Consider the following 13,219-nt stretch of genomic DNA (forward strand, 5'->3'; position numbering starts at 1 on the left):
AAGAATTGCTGAGAAAAAAGTCGTGCTGCTCATTAACAAAAACAGTGTGGAGAGCAGATTGTGCCAATGCACTTCTTTTTTTTTTTTGGTCTAAAGAACCTCATTACAGTTAATTTGTCCTTTTAAATAATGTTAAACAGCAACAAAAATTAATGCAAAAAAAAAAAAGAAAAGATAACTTGGCTCGCTTTCCCAACACCCGCTTGTCCTATTTAAAGGTCTTAAGAAGAAAAACGACCAATATTTTGGAGACACTAATTAGCTGATTTTTTTTTCTCTCCCCCAACGTAGGAGGATATTTTAGTATGTACAAAGTGCATAATTAATAAGCCAAGCAACTTAAATGGCTTCTGGGGTGTTAAGCATTAATTGCCTCTGAAAATTAACATATCCGCCCCATCTTTTTTTTTTTTTTACCCCCACTGTGACTTGAACACTGCAGAATAGGCAGTGAGGAAGAGGCTTGCTCTGAGGGAACCGATGAGGTCATGAACTCCAAAACTTTACAAGCAGATGTGTTGTTCCTATGCAAGCCAATCCCTTTTTTTTTTGAATATCTGATACATGAGACCATCGATCACTTTAACTGTTTTAGTACAAAGTTTGAATCTGTTGTATTTATGTATTGACACACATGCACACAAACAACAGATAACATTTTCTAACAACACTTTAGTCGGGATTTATTAAAAAAAAAAAAAACACTATAGTTTATTCAAATGAGTCTGCAAATTATTCTCCATGCCATACTATACTATTGACTTCCATTTGTTATAAATCATCATAAAACATTTAAATAATGTACATGCAATATTTAAGTAACATTATATCATCATTAATTGTCATTTTAGTGCACAAATCTGTAAACAAATTTTCATTGCCGTACTTTTTCTGTTCCCATGCATTTTTTATTATAGTCGTTGGTTATTGTTTGGTTATAAACTTCACATTTCCCTTGAAATAAAACATAATAATGGTTGGTAGTATTTCAAAATGTTGAGGTCTCCCCACAAAAGATCCCGCCTCCTTACTGTTGAGAGAATACAGTGTGCAAGTAGCCGTTGTTTGCACCTTAAGTTAAGAATTATAACTTCTAACTACAAAACTAGGCTATGCCTTTCTAAATATACTGCACTTGATTACATTACATTTTTATTAGAAACTTCGTATTAGGTTCATCGCTGTCTACTAACCAGACTGTGGCTGCCTTCATCTTAACCCTCTCCAAGTCTCATGTGATTGGCAGCTAGAGGATCCTCCCAGAATGATTGTTGTTTAATTTCCTTTCCAAAGTGGAATACGTGTGGTGTTGTTTATGGCTGTTGAGTGTGATAACGGGTTTTTGGGGAAGTAGCTGTCCTCGAGTCTTTTTGTGTGGATTTTGCGTGCTCTGCAGCGCCGGCCAAGGGGCAGCAGTTCAAACAAGTGGTTTGTCGGGCTTGGAATTGTCCTATTGACATGTGCTGCTCTGATGTAGCAGCCAAAGAACAGCATTTGCTCCTTTATTCTATAACAGTCAATTTCCAGTTGTCAGATGAAGAAGAAAAAAATCGATATTTTGGACATTCTGTAAGTCTAAGTTGTGTTTTTTTTTTTGTAACAAAAAGTCTTACCTTCACCTCGCATGTTTCAGCTTCTCTTACAAACAACCAGCAGACACCAGAGAAGCTTTCGAGGTATTTCTTTTTCTTGGCTAAATCTTAATTCAATATTTGTACACAACTCCCAAGTGCTGGAATCTTTGACAACATTTTACATATAGTGGAGAATGTCAGATGCACAGTTTAATATCTTTTACAGATTTATTTTATTTTCTCAAGTGGTGGCGCTTGTACTCATCTACTGAGGTGCATCATCCACTTGATTAACTCATGCACTGCCATTGACGGCTATAGACGTCAAAAATTAATTTGAACTATTTCTATTAGTTTTCCACTTTTGTTAATAAGAGTATGAAAACCTAAAAAAATGTTTTACATTTAGAACAGATATAACATTTGTGATTAATCGTGAGTTAATTATTGAAGTCATGTGATTAATAACAATTAAACATTTTAATCACTGACGCGATTTAAAAAAAGAAAGAAGAAAAGATTATTAAAAATGAGGGGCATCAGGCGATTACAATTATTAATTGTAATTAATCGCATGACTTCACTAGTTAACTCACGGTTAATCACAAATTTTATATCTGTTCTAAATGTACAATAAAACAATTCTAGGTTTTCACACTCTTGTTAACAAAAGTGGAAAAAAATGTTAAACTAATAGAAATAGTTCAAATGAATTTTTGACGTCTATAGCCGTCAATGGCAGTGAATGAGCTAAAAAGTGCCTCCCCCCTCATTTATGATACCTCAGAGTTCGTAGATGCTGTTATGTTAACTGCCCATTTGGAGGCTATTGCTAACCATAACAGCAGCACCTACAGAGGCAATTTTCTCAGATAAAAAATTAAGGTGTACAATTTGAGCTCTTAATGCAGTGGTGGCTTTCAGACCTAATCCACTTTTAAATCAAATTCATCATTGATCTGAGCAAACCAATAGCAAGCACGTCCATCTCTCAACCACTTGCGGTGGGTCTCCATCTGTGTATGCGTGTGTCAGATCCTGTCCGGAGCCCATGGCCGCACCCCAGGTGGCGGCCATCTGGGTCCCGCCGCTTAACACTCAGCATGGCTGCTTGTGCTAAGAGAGAGCATCCATGTGTTTATGTGAGAGTAATCGTCATTGGTGGCTGTGAATCGTGTGTGTTAATGTAACAAGGTTATACATACATATACATATAAATGGACGGGAGGGGGCTTAATGAGAATCAAGTGGCAACAAGGTGCTTGTTGCTCTTGGCATGATGATGCCTGTAAAATATTTGTGTAGCGGGAGCGGAAGGTGTGTGAAAAGCATTGGACTGACGTTCTCACATTTGCTCACAAGCTTTGCCTCTCATGCCTCACTCTCTAAACGAGAAGTTATGACACTCTATAATTTTAATGGTGAGTTTCGGCGCGGGCAGATCCAAATGTGTTCTGGTCAGATAGAAAGAAGCAAACAAAGTTGTAACTGACTGGGTTGACGTTTGCAGTAGTCGGAATGGGTCCGTTCATAATGTCGTATGGAACTGCAGAATCATGGCTTGATTGATAACTGTCAAGATTATGTATATATATATATATATATAATATATATATTATGAATAATCCTGCTCACCAAGGTATATGGTTCATCTAAAAACATTAAATGTTGTGTTTAATTCATTCATATTTTATTTAATATAGAATTATGTTAAATATTTATTTGTGCATAAACTCGTGACACTGTTATTGTTTTGAATGCAATGGTGGCTGGTCGGAAGTTCAAGAAAAGTTCAAGTGTGCCTTTGGATGCTTAGTCATTTACATATCCTTCATAAAAATTAAGTAATATAATTTCCATTTGCTGATGTTATGAACAAAACACATTTTTAAATCAACCACACAATGTATTGGTACCAGTATTGGTATCGGGAAAAAAAAGTCCCAAAAAATATCCGTCACAAATGGACATTACGCTTTTAGGGTTTCACTGTTTACATTTTTCAAGTAACAAGCAACGCCGGGGATCATATGAAATAATGTGCATTACATGGAGAAAAGCAGTTCGATACAGTAGCCATTTTTCTTCAGCTACTAGCGTGTCAGTGTTATGAATGTCCTGTGTTCACATGCTTAGGGACACGTTATTGTCAGAGCGCACACACGCTCCTGCTTAGAGTTGATTTACACTCTTGTTGTGGACAAGCCAGAAGCCATTGTTCTCACCTCCTGTGCGACTTTCTTCAACCGCAACATCAATCACCACTGCAACGCTCACACACCTCTGCCCTCGTGCGCACGCGTGTGTATCTCACGCATGTACGCTAAATCTGCTTCCATGAGGATCAGCTTTGTGTGCATGCATGCTTACCTTCTGTTTTGTCCCCAATGCCCACAAGAGTACCTGCTATCAAAGTTACACAGGCTGTGCCGTGAAGCAGAAAGGTAAACACGTTGTGAAGCCGCCCAGAGTCCTTTTGGAATAACTCACAGTGGCCATACATCACAGGGAGGTGGGCTGGATTAAAAAAGAAAAAAAGACAGATTTGGGTTCATAAACAAGGGTTATTTTGCCGCTGACTGCAAGAACACGTGCTTTGGTGTGAATTCTGATCAGAATTAAAAGGGCATGATTACTTTTAGAAAAGCCACAGAGGACCGAAATGAAAAATGAATACATTAATGAATGAATAAATAAATAAATAAATAAATAGTTATATTTATTTATTTCCACATTTATTTCCACATTAATTTCCACATTTATTTCACCATTTTGTTTTGCGATTCAATTCGTATATATATATATATATATATATATATATTTATATATATATATATATATATATATATATATAAGGGTATGAATTGCCTTGTACCTGGCGATTCAATTCGTATCACGATTCATAGGTCACGATTCGATTCAATACCGATTAGTCCCGATACGAAATCTATAAATAGATTATTGCAATTTTTTTTTAACTCAAATTTAGAAAATACTAACCAGTAAACTTGTACATGTACACTGTAAGATACTGAAATAAAATATTAAGGCTTAATGTTCCATTAATATAACATTCTTCCATGCTTAATGTGTGAATCCTAACCCTAAGTAAGACGTTTTTTGTTGAATACTCCCATAAAAAATGAATGTTTAAAAATCGATTCGGCCGCATATCGAAACGATTCGAGAATTGTGCGCTGTAATATCGCGATATATTGCCGAATCGATTTTCGAATCAAAACACCCCTAATGTATATATATATATATATATATGGCATATGGAATTATATTTTTTAGATACATTTTTATTTTTACTTTTATTTATTTAATTATGTATTTTTTTTATTATTATCTTTTATTCATTCATTCATTTATTTATTTATAATTTTGGCAGTTTTGGTCATAAGAACATACTGTGTCATGTGTTACCTTCATGCAAATCTTACCCATATCTAGTGTTGTAGAGACTAGTTTGCTAACTTCTTCTTGGCTAAAAGAAGACGTCTTTAAGACAAGTCTTCATTCAGCAGATGGCTTACGTGTGTGTGTGTGTGTGTGGGTGTGCGTGCGCGCGCGTGTGTGTGTAAACGAAGCTCGAGCAATGGAAAGTTTGAGTCATCTCTCAGGAAGCTGAGATGACGGGGTCGTCGTATATGTCATCTCTCCTCCCTCTTCATTTGTCAAGCTTGGACGGGAAGTTGGGGGATTGGTGCCCGGCGGTTATCGTTGAAACTCAGCTGTTGCTGCTAAGACGTCCTGTCATCTTTATTGTGCTTCAAATCATTCTCATTCCATTGCCTGTTCCCAACGTAACCATGGCAACGCTTGCAGGTTATAAATATATATCAAATTAAAAGATTAGGAGCCTTCATTTTGTGCCTAGTGCAATTCTAACTGCGCGTTTTGCATCGTTGTGCAATGGAATGCAGCCGACCCTCTGCCAATCGAAGCGGCTCCTATTGCCATTAAAATCAAGGCTTTGGATTTGTTGGGGTCTGGATGTTTCTTGGGTTGGAGAGGAGTTCTGGTGGGTGGTGTCTGGTCGGTGCTGGATTTCACCTTCCTTGGTTTTCTTTGGTCCCCTCGGGTCTCCTGACGGCGGTGTTCGGTTTAGGTGAACGGTATGAGATTTTTTCTAATAGGTTTTTGGTGAGCTAACAAATACACGCACGCACGCACGCACGCACGCACGCACACACGCACATACACATACTCACCTACACACAAAAAAATAAAAAATAAAAAATAAAAAAAAATAAAAATAAAGAGCAATGATGATGACATTTCCGAATGAACAATACTGAGCTCTTTATAAAGAAAAAAAATAAAAATAAAATCAAGGCGGACAAAGCGCACACATGCTTGACATTGCAGAAGCCGACATTGGGGGCTGAGGTAGGAGATTGGCTTGCATGATGAACGTTTCTTTTGTCCTGGGGTCCTTCACAGAATTTATAGTAAAGTAAAGCAATATTATTCTTTACAAAATCAAAGTGCCATCACTTAAATATTCCAAAAGTTAAATTGTTTCATAAAATACATGTAAAAATAAGACACTTAACTTATGATAATTATTAGGGATGAGCTGATACCTGGCTTTATTTTAAAGGGATACTTAACTCATTAGGCCATTTTCAGCAGTGAAAAGTTAATATTTTGTGTATAATTAATATGATAACAATTAATACCTTCAAAAAAAATATTTTTTCCTTTTGCTGTCGACGAAAGATGACATCACCTGTGCTGAGGAAGCAAATAATGACCAATCATGGCTCCATTTACTGACCAAACCCCGAAAACCGGTGAGCTATGATTGATCGTTACCTACTTCCTCAGCACAGGTGATGTCATTCTCAGTTAACAGCATATGGAACATTTTGTTTTTAAAGGTATTAATTGTACATGAAAAATAATGAAGTTATCAAATTAATTCTGGACAAAATATTAACTTTTCACTGTTGAAAATGGCTCAAAGAGTCAAGTATCCCTTTAAGGTATCGGTAATCATGACAACAGTGAATACCAGTAGCCCCTTGTGGTAGTTTTATAATCAGCAATTAGACATTAATTTCATGCAATTTTAAGGATTTTTTTAAATATTGGGATATATAGGTCTTTAAATTATATGACATATTTTTTTGGGAGGGAAAATTTGATATATCAAAAGTATTAGTGGTATCATTACTTGGTATCAGTCTGAGAAAATGTAGTATCGAACACCCCTAGTAATTATTACAGTCCTTCTAAAGCATGCATCATAGTTTTCTCAATTTTCTCCACTTACAATATTTGTGAGCTTTGTAAAAAGAAATTCAAATCAACACTTGACTTATTGCAATGGAATCAGCATATTTGTATCATTTCTCCAAAGAAGCCTGACTTGTACTTCATCAGTCGCAGATGATGCTGCAAGGCTTTATAATGCTGGAATCGTTGCTAGCCAAAGATCAATGGCTTTTCATTTCATGGCTCATTGATCAGCGTGCGTGTATTCCGCTCATATAAAACTTGGGACGCTGTTTCGTCATCCTCTTTAATTACTCTCCCGGTAGCAAGCTTGTAAACCATTTTGTCAGCCCTTAAAAAAAATAACTAAAAAAATCGACCTCCATTATTTGGTGTTCATCCACATTTGAGGCATCTTCCTTCTTCCCAGGGCAACGCATTTGAAATTAAACTCATCAAAAACAGTTTATGCGTGCAATATCAATACTGCTGGAGTTGTATTCAACTGCAACCAATGTTTCCAGTGATTGTTGAGATTCAGAGCATTGAGTGAAATTGGTCATCAGTTTGTGCATTGCAGGTCGAGTGTTTAATTCAAGTACAAGGTTAATTAGTTCATTTATTTTAATAGGGGACCTTGTTTTCTTAATCACTGTTAATGAACAGCGATTCACAGTTTCTTAGAAGCCTGGTGATTAGAAATCCTTTTGCGTGCGTGTCACATCAAATGAACCCATTAAGTCATTATAGTTGATCATTTTAGATTAGCATCCCAAACACTTATTTGTATTTATTTGATTCATTGATGTTATTAAAACACATGCCATCATTATTTTTACTCTACGCTTACACACATCATGACACGCTTAAAAATGTACTTGTTGAAGCAGTGTGATAACAAAAAGTGCATACAAGAAAAAATACAAAATTCCACAGCACTATACAACCTATAGAAATTATGTTTAAAAATATGTACTTAGTGTTTTATTGTTGCAGCAACATGATTGCACGTCATAGTGGAGACAAGCAAGACACGCTACTATTTAAGAAACCCAACAACATTTCACAGCATCAAATTACAGAAATATTTAGAAAATATGTACATAATGATCTTTGCTGACATTGGACAGAAAATCTCGTAAAATAAAATAATAATGTGTTTATCACTGTTCCAAGCAGTCAGTAGATTTTATCATTTTAAGACCTGTTGCGGTAACTTCCTTCCTTCCTTGTGCATGACTTCAGTGTCAAATACATCTCGCTAATCTGACTTCATCACAGTGCCACTGAAGCGAGTAGCTAATAGGTCTTAGTCTGAGCTCTACATCTGTCACAAATCCATGTTAACTTCAAAAGTCGTATTTGGGGGCATTAGCGAGAGCGTAAAAACTGTTTAAATGCAGACAAGTCCCTGACACTTTCTCTGCTACTTTATATTTCTTCTCTGGTGTGCCATTTTTCGGCCTTATGCTGTTTTGGCATGTGATATTGTAATAAATGGACAATTCAAGTTATTCCTTGCTCTGTGTTCTGCACATATAACGCACAAAATGAATACAAGTGGTTCGGTCTTTATTGTCTGAAAAAAATGTTGGTCTTTTTTTTCCACTGGTCACGTGTGCTGTTTTTAATGTGCTAGTTGTCTGACTTTAATCATTTTTAGTCTCAAATCAAATCAAAACATCAGTCCCACATCGTAGACAAAAAGTCTGTTTGTGGTTAACACTAACTCAAGCTAACCCCATCATGCGACCATTTTAAATATTTGTATTTGTATTTTTTTTATTTGTAATTCATTGTCATACTATGACAAAAAAAGATGTTATGCACTGTAAAATGAAAAACTCTTGTGATGGATGACATTGAGCTGGATTTCACTTTTTTTTGTCATGTGTGTTCAACAAAACTAGAATTAAACATACATTGACAGACAGTGAGATCACTGTCAGGTTCACTAATTACTAGGGATGGGCGAGTACTGATACCAGGTATCAGTATCGGGCCGATACTTGTGGCCATTTTACAATCAGAAACTAGCAAGTTGCCATTCATTTCGTGCAATTTTAAGGAAAATGCTATATCGGGATATTTGGGTCTTTCTTTAAAATGTTCAGTATTTCTTTTTTTTTTGGGGGGGGGGGGGGGTTATGTATCCAATGCACTAATGGTATCGGTACTTGGTATCATGACTACTCAAGAGTTGAATATTCGCATAGTATTGGTCTGAAAAAAGTAGTATTAATAATCTTTACTAATTACATGGAACTTGAATTCATCCGAAAGACTAGTCTATTCCCATGCCTTGGTGTTGCTGTTTTGGTTAGCAAAAGAGTTAGCGGCAGCCATAATGGGCTCACTATTATCTCTGTGTGAAGAATAGCATCTATGAAGTGATGTGATTGTTTCGCATTTGGTAGGAAAAGGGAGGCTTGAGTGGATGACACACAACTAATTGGGGCACATGACTCTCAGTCAAGGCAAGTTGCGCAAAAGCTTGTAATGGAAACACGTGATTTTCAAAAAAACTCTCAAATATTGCGAAAATGTTTTTTACGCTCTCATGAAGTGGTTTTTGAGACGTGTCGAAAATGATGCATTTCGCAAAAGTGTAATGAAAACACTTTTTACGCATTCCCTGTAGTCATGTGATCCCCGCCCAGCACGGAGGAAAGGAAATAGGAAATACGCTTGCTTTCGTGTCGGAGCTGCCTCCGGAGGGGATAACAATTTCTTTTTAAGCACAAAGCGATTCAGCTATGGAGCCAATAGGAGGATCCTTTGTTGACATTTTTTTAGCGCATGCGCGATGGTTGAGTGGCAGAAAACATGGCTGGCTGTATAGACGCAGCGTATACGTGTTACGGTGTGGTCACGGAGCGGCGTGGTGTCTGTCGGCGTGTGAAGTGGAGGACCCAAAATGCAGGGAGGCAGTTGAACCACAGCAGGAGTGTGGGCGAGACTGGCGTGCTTTATTTTACAGAAAACACTAACCAGGGTACTGGTTAATGCTAACTAAACAACAAACTGAAAAGATACAAAAATCAAAATGACAGACAGACAGACAGACAGACAGACAGACAGACAGACAGACAGACAGACAGACAGACAGACAGACAGACAGAACTCCGGGGTTGACCGTGACAAGCGGCAATGATCCCACGCCGACTGATCACCACCCGGGAACTAAATACACCCACACTAATTGGGTAACTAGCCACACCTGGGACCAGGCACAAGTGGCTGAGGGCCCGGATTGGTCAACCCACGGAAGGGCTGGAACCCACTCAGGACCAATCGGGACCCTCAACCAAAACCAGATCTTCCCAGACATGACATACGACGAAAGTTAGTGGGCAAAATCGCCGCTAGTTAAGAACTTTAACGGGCGAAGGGCGGATGAGTTTTACGGAGAAGCTTAATGTATGTATTGGCGACAAAAGTGAAACTGTTGAAGGCCCATATGAGACGTGGGATGATGACAAAATTTGGTCTGACTCACCTGTTTCCTGGCCACACATCTGCTTTGGGGATATTTACTCTTATTTAATACAAAGTCCTGTGCAAAGCTGGGTAATTATTCTTAATTGAAGTGAAGGGAAGGAGGGTCTCATCGCATTACAGTTAAGTTTGTGGAAGAACGTCACTCCAAAACCATCCCCCCAACACACTCAACAATCATTAGTTCCATGGGGGAATTATGTCAACAAGCAGCACACCTTATTCTTTATTTATTTTTGGAAATGCAGTGACTTTAGTACAGTGACACTTGTCTTGTGATGTGAGAACTTCAATGGCCTCTGGTCTCTAGTTCACAAATAAATATCACAGCTTACACAATTCTTCTTTTCAAATCCAGTCTTGGATAAACATGCAGTCATGTTACGTAGCATTAGCATACTAGCATAGGACTTAACAACTATAGCTACCGCGTACACAAGTGAGGTCGGCAGGTATCAAAACACAGATGCAGAATGCAATATTTATTCGGATAAGATAAACAATATGTGGACACTCAAGTGAAAAACTAGGCACAAAAATATATTTTGTCTCATTTATAGGAATCCATAACACAATTCTGATACTCGTTGCCTTTTGATTGGACGCTTTTTCTTTTGCCTTCACATTTACCGATCCAGGATAGCCCATTTCAGGACGAGGAACGTCAGGGTGGTTGTCGATCACGCTTTGGAACACCTAAATAAGACCGCAAAACAATACGACTCAGCGGATTTTATAATGCACAAACTTGATTTATTATTTCTTTAAATCCTCTCCAAATAACAAATATATAGTCACAAGTACTTACCGGCAATAAAGTGAGCCTCACAAACCCGTCCGCGTCAGTCGGAATCCAGGCTTTGATCATCAAGTTATACCCTCCCGCCTCGCAGCCATTTCTTTCATTTTTCGCGGCCCCTTTCGGTGGGAATGCAATAAAAAAAAAAAAAAAATTTTATCAGGCCCCGACGGGCCGGACAATTGATGGCACAACAAGAATGAACCATCTGCTTCTCTTTATCCTCCTCCAAGTGTGCAAAACCATCGAACTCCATGTAAAACACGTTGTTTCTTGCCACACAGTTTCCCGTGATGCAACGCGCAAAACACAAACAATACGTCACACAGAATCCTCTTACATGCTGCCGTTCAATGCGCGTCCCATGCTGTTGCCCCGGGGAACAAGCAAACGAGCGACATACGGCGCACGTCGTCACTGAAATCCATCCGTTCGCACCATAACACGAGTTATAAGCACGCACACATACAACACCAACACCAAATGCGAGAACCCGCCCCGATGAGGGGAGGGAGATGGTTTTAAAGTAATATGAAGAACTCCGGGCGTCTGTCTTCCGTAAACATCATGAGCACCACCTACAGAACTGCGAGATCCCGCGAGACGGGACATTACGAGAATTTCGCTTCAATGGAAACACCGGCAACTCGAAATGGTAATTTATCGAAATAGGACAATATTGCTTCTATTTTTGCGAAAAATTGTAACGGAAACGCACCTTCTGACATGGTAAAAAAAAAAACGGAAATTTTGGGGAAGGTTATGTCCAACGAGTGCACAAACAGAACCACTACGGACAAGTTCACATTTAAGTAAATAGTTGCGAGACTGCGACTAAAAAGTGTAAATGATTGTCAAAACAAGCTTTTGATAGTGTTGTCTCCCTGTTGTGCACCCGCTCTGAGATTCCCTGCTGGAAGAAAGCAAGCATTTCGCAAGGCGCTGGGCGGAATGGTGATTTTGTGATTTTTAATTAAGGCCGTTGGTTATGTCTTTGGCTTGAACACAGTAGCAGCGTGGCACGCCGCTGTTTGCAATGGAGGAGAGCGGCACGTTGCGTCTCATTAGAGACACTCGCGGGGCTTCATCAAAGATCTCCCTTTCCTCCTTTGCTGCCACTTCCCTCCCTCCATCCAAACCCACCTCCCCCTTCCCGTCCTTCTTCCATAATGTGCCGTTTTCCCAGCGCGCTGCTCCCTACAGCTCCAGGACATGCTCAACAAACACTCCAGCAAAACACTCCTCTGGATGCTAACTTCTCACAGTTTTGCTACCACACGCAATCACACAGTGAGTCCGCTGCAAAACTTTACTCTTCTTTGCCTGCTTTGAAATGAAATGAAATGAATTCCCATTCTTACCTTCTCACTGTATTTCTCCGGTTGTCATTTTGTTTTGTTTTAAACCCTATTCTAAAACTTTATCTTGACATATATTAGAATATACCAGCAATATTTCTCATCTTACCCACACTTTTGACAACAATTTAGGGAAGAGTGCCTATTAGAGCGACACAGCGGTGCAAAGCAGCGGTTACTTGAATAAGTAAAGCCGAAGTTGTGGAAATAAACGATCTAAAACAAAGTAAGCATGCTCGCCCTCTCCGTGTGACACCCCTCTTGGTATTCCTCTTGACAGTCTGGAGCAAATTGCTGTGAGACTTATAAAGGCAGCTTCCCGCAGCACAGCTCTCACCTGGGAACTGCTCCGGGTCTACGATCTATGCCTCGTGCACTTCTAACTTGAAGTGTGATTCCATCAGCCCGGCCAATTAAGCTCGAGCAGCACAGACTGGCAATGTAAATAAGGCCGAAGGTTTTGGTCTTTGTTTTTCTCGATGGAAGAATTCAGTACTCGGTGGGAAAAAATAAGTTTGAAAATGAATGTCATGTTTAGCAGCAGGGCTTTGCCAAATTGGTTCCAGCTATCACGAGTGTAATTAAAAGCTGCAAAGACTGAAAAATGGGCTCTTGAACCCTTTAACTGTTGCTGTGTGGAAAGTTGAGGAAGTATTTTAGAAAATACCAAAGAAACCATACACTATATATATATATATATATATATATATTAGGGGTTTGCCAAAAAATCGATTTTATTAAATTATTTTATACTGTCTTCCCTT

The 13,219-nt window shown here is 38.6% G+C and overlaps 1 long non-coding RNA gene across 1 annotated transcript; it reads right to left on the reverse strand.

Annotated features, from left to right (window-relative positions):
* Positions 1-10,495: 10,495 nt before the first annotated feature.
* Positions 10,496-11,235, reverse strand: LOC147176949 (uncharacterized). Its single transcript, XR_015094454.1, has 2 exons — positions 11,107-11,235; positions 10,496-10,994 (listed from the first exon to the last, which is right to left on the reverse strand). It is a non-coding gene; the product is annotated as an uncharacterized LOC147176949 (long non-coding RNA).
* Between the last annotated feature and the right edge of the window lie 1,984 nt (positions 11,236-13,219).

The sequence above is a fragment of the Leptonotus elevatus genome, chromosome 3, assembly GCF_054856555.1.
Source record: "Leptonotus elevatus isolate MCC_2025b chromosome 3, RoL_Lele_1.0, whole genome shotgun sequence".
In the NCBI taxonomy this organism is placed as follows: Eukaryota; Metazoa; Chordata; class Actinopteri; order Syngnathiformes; family Syngnathidae; genus Leptonotus; species Leptonotus elevatus.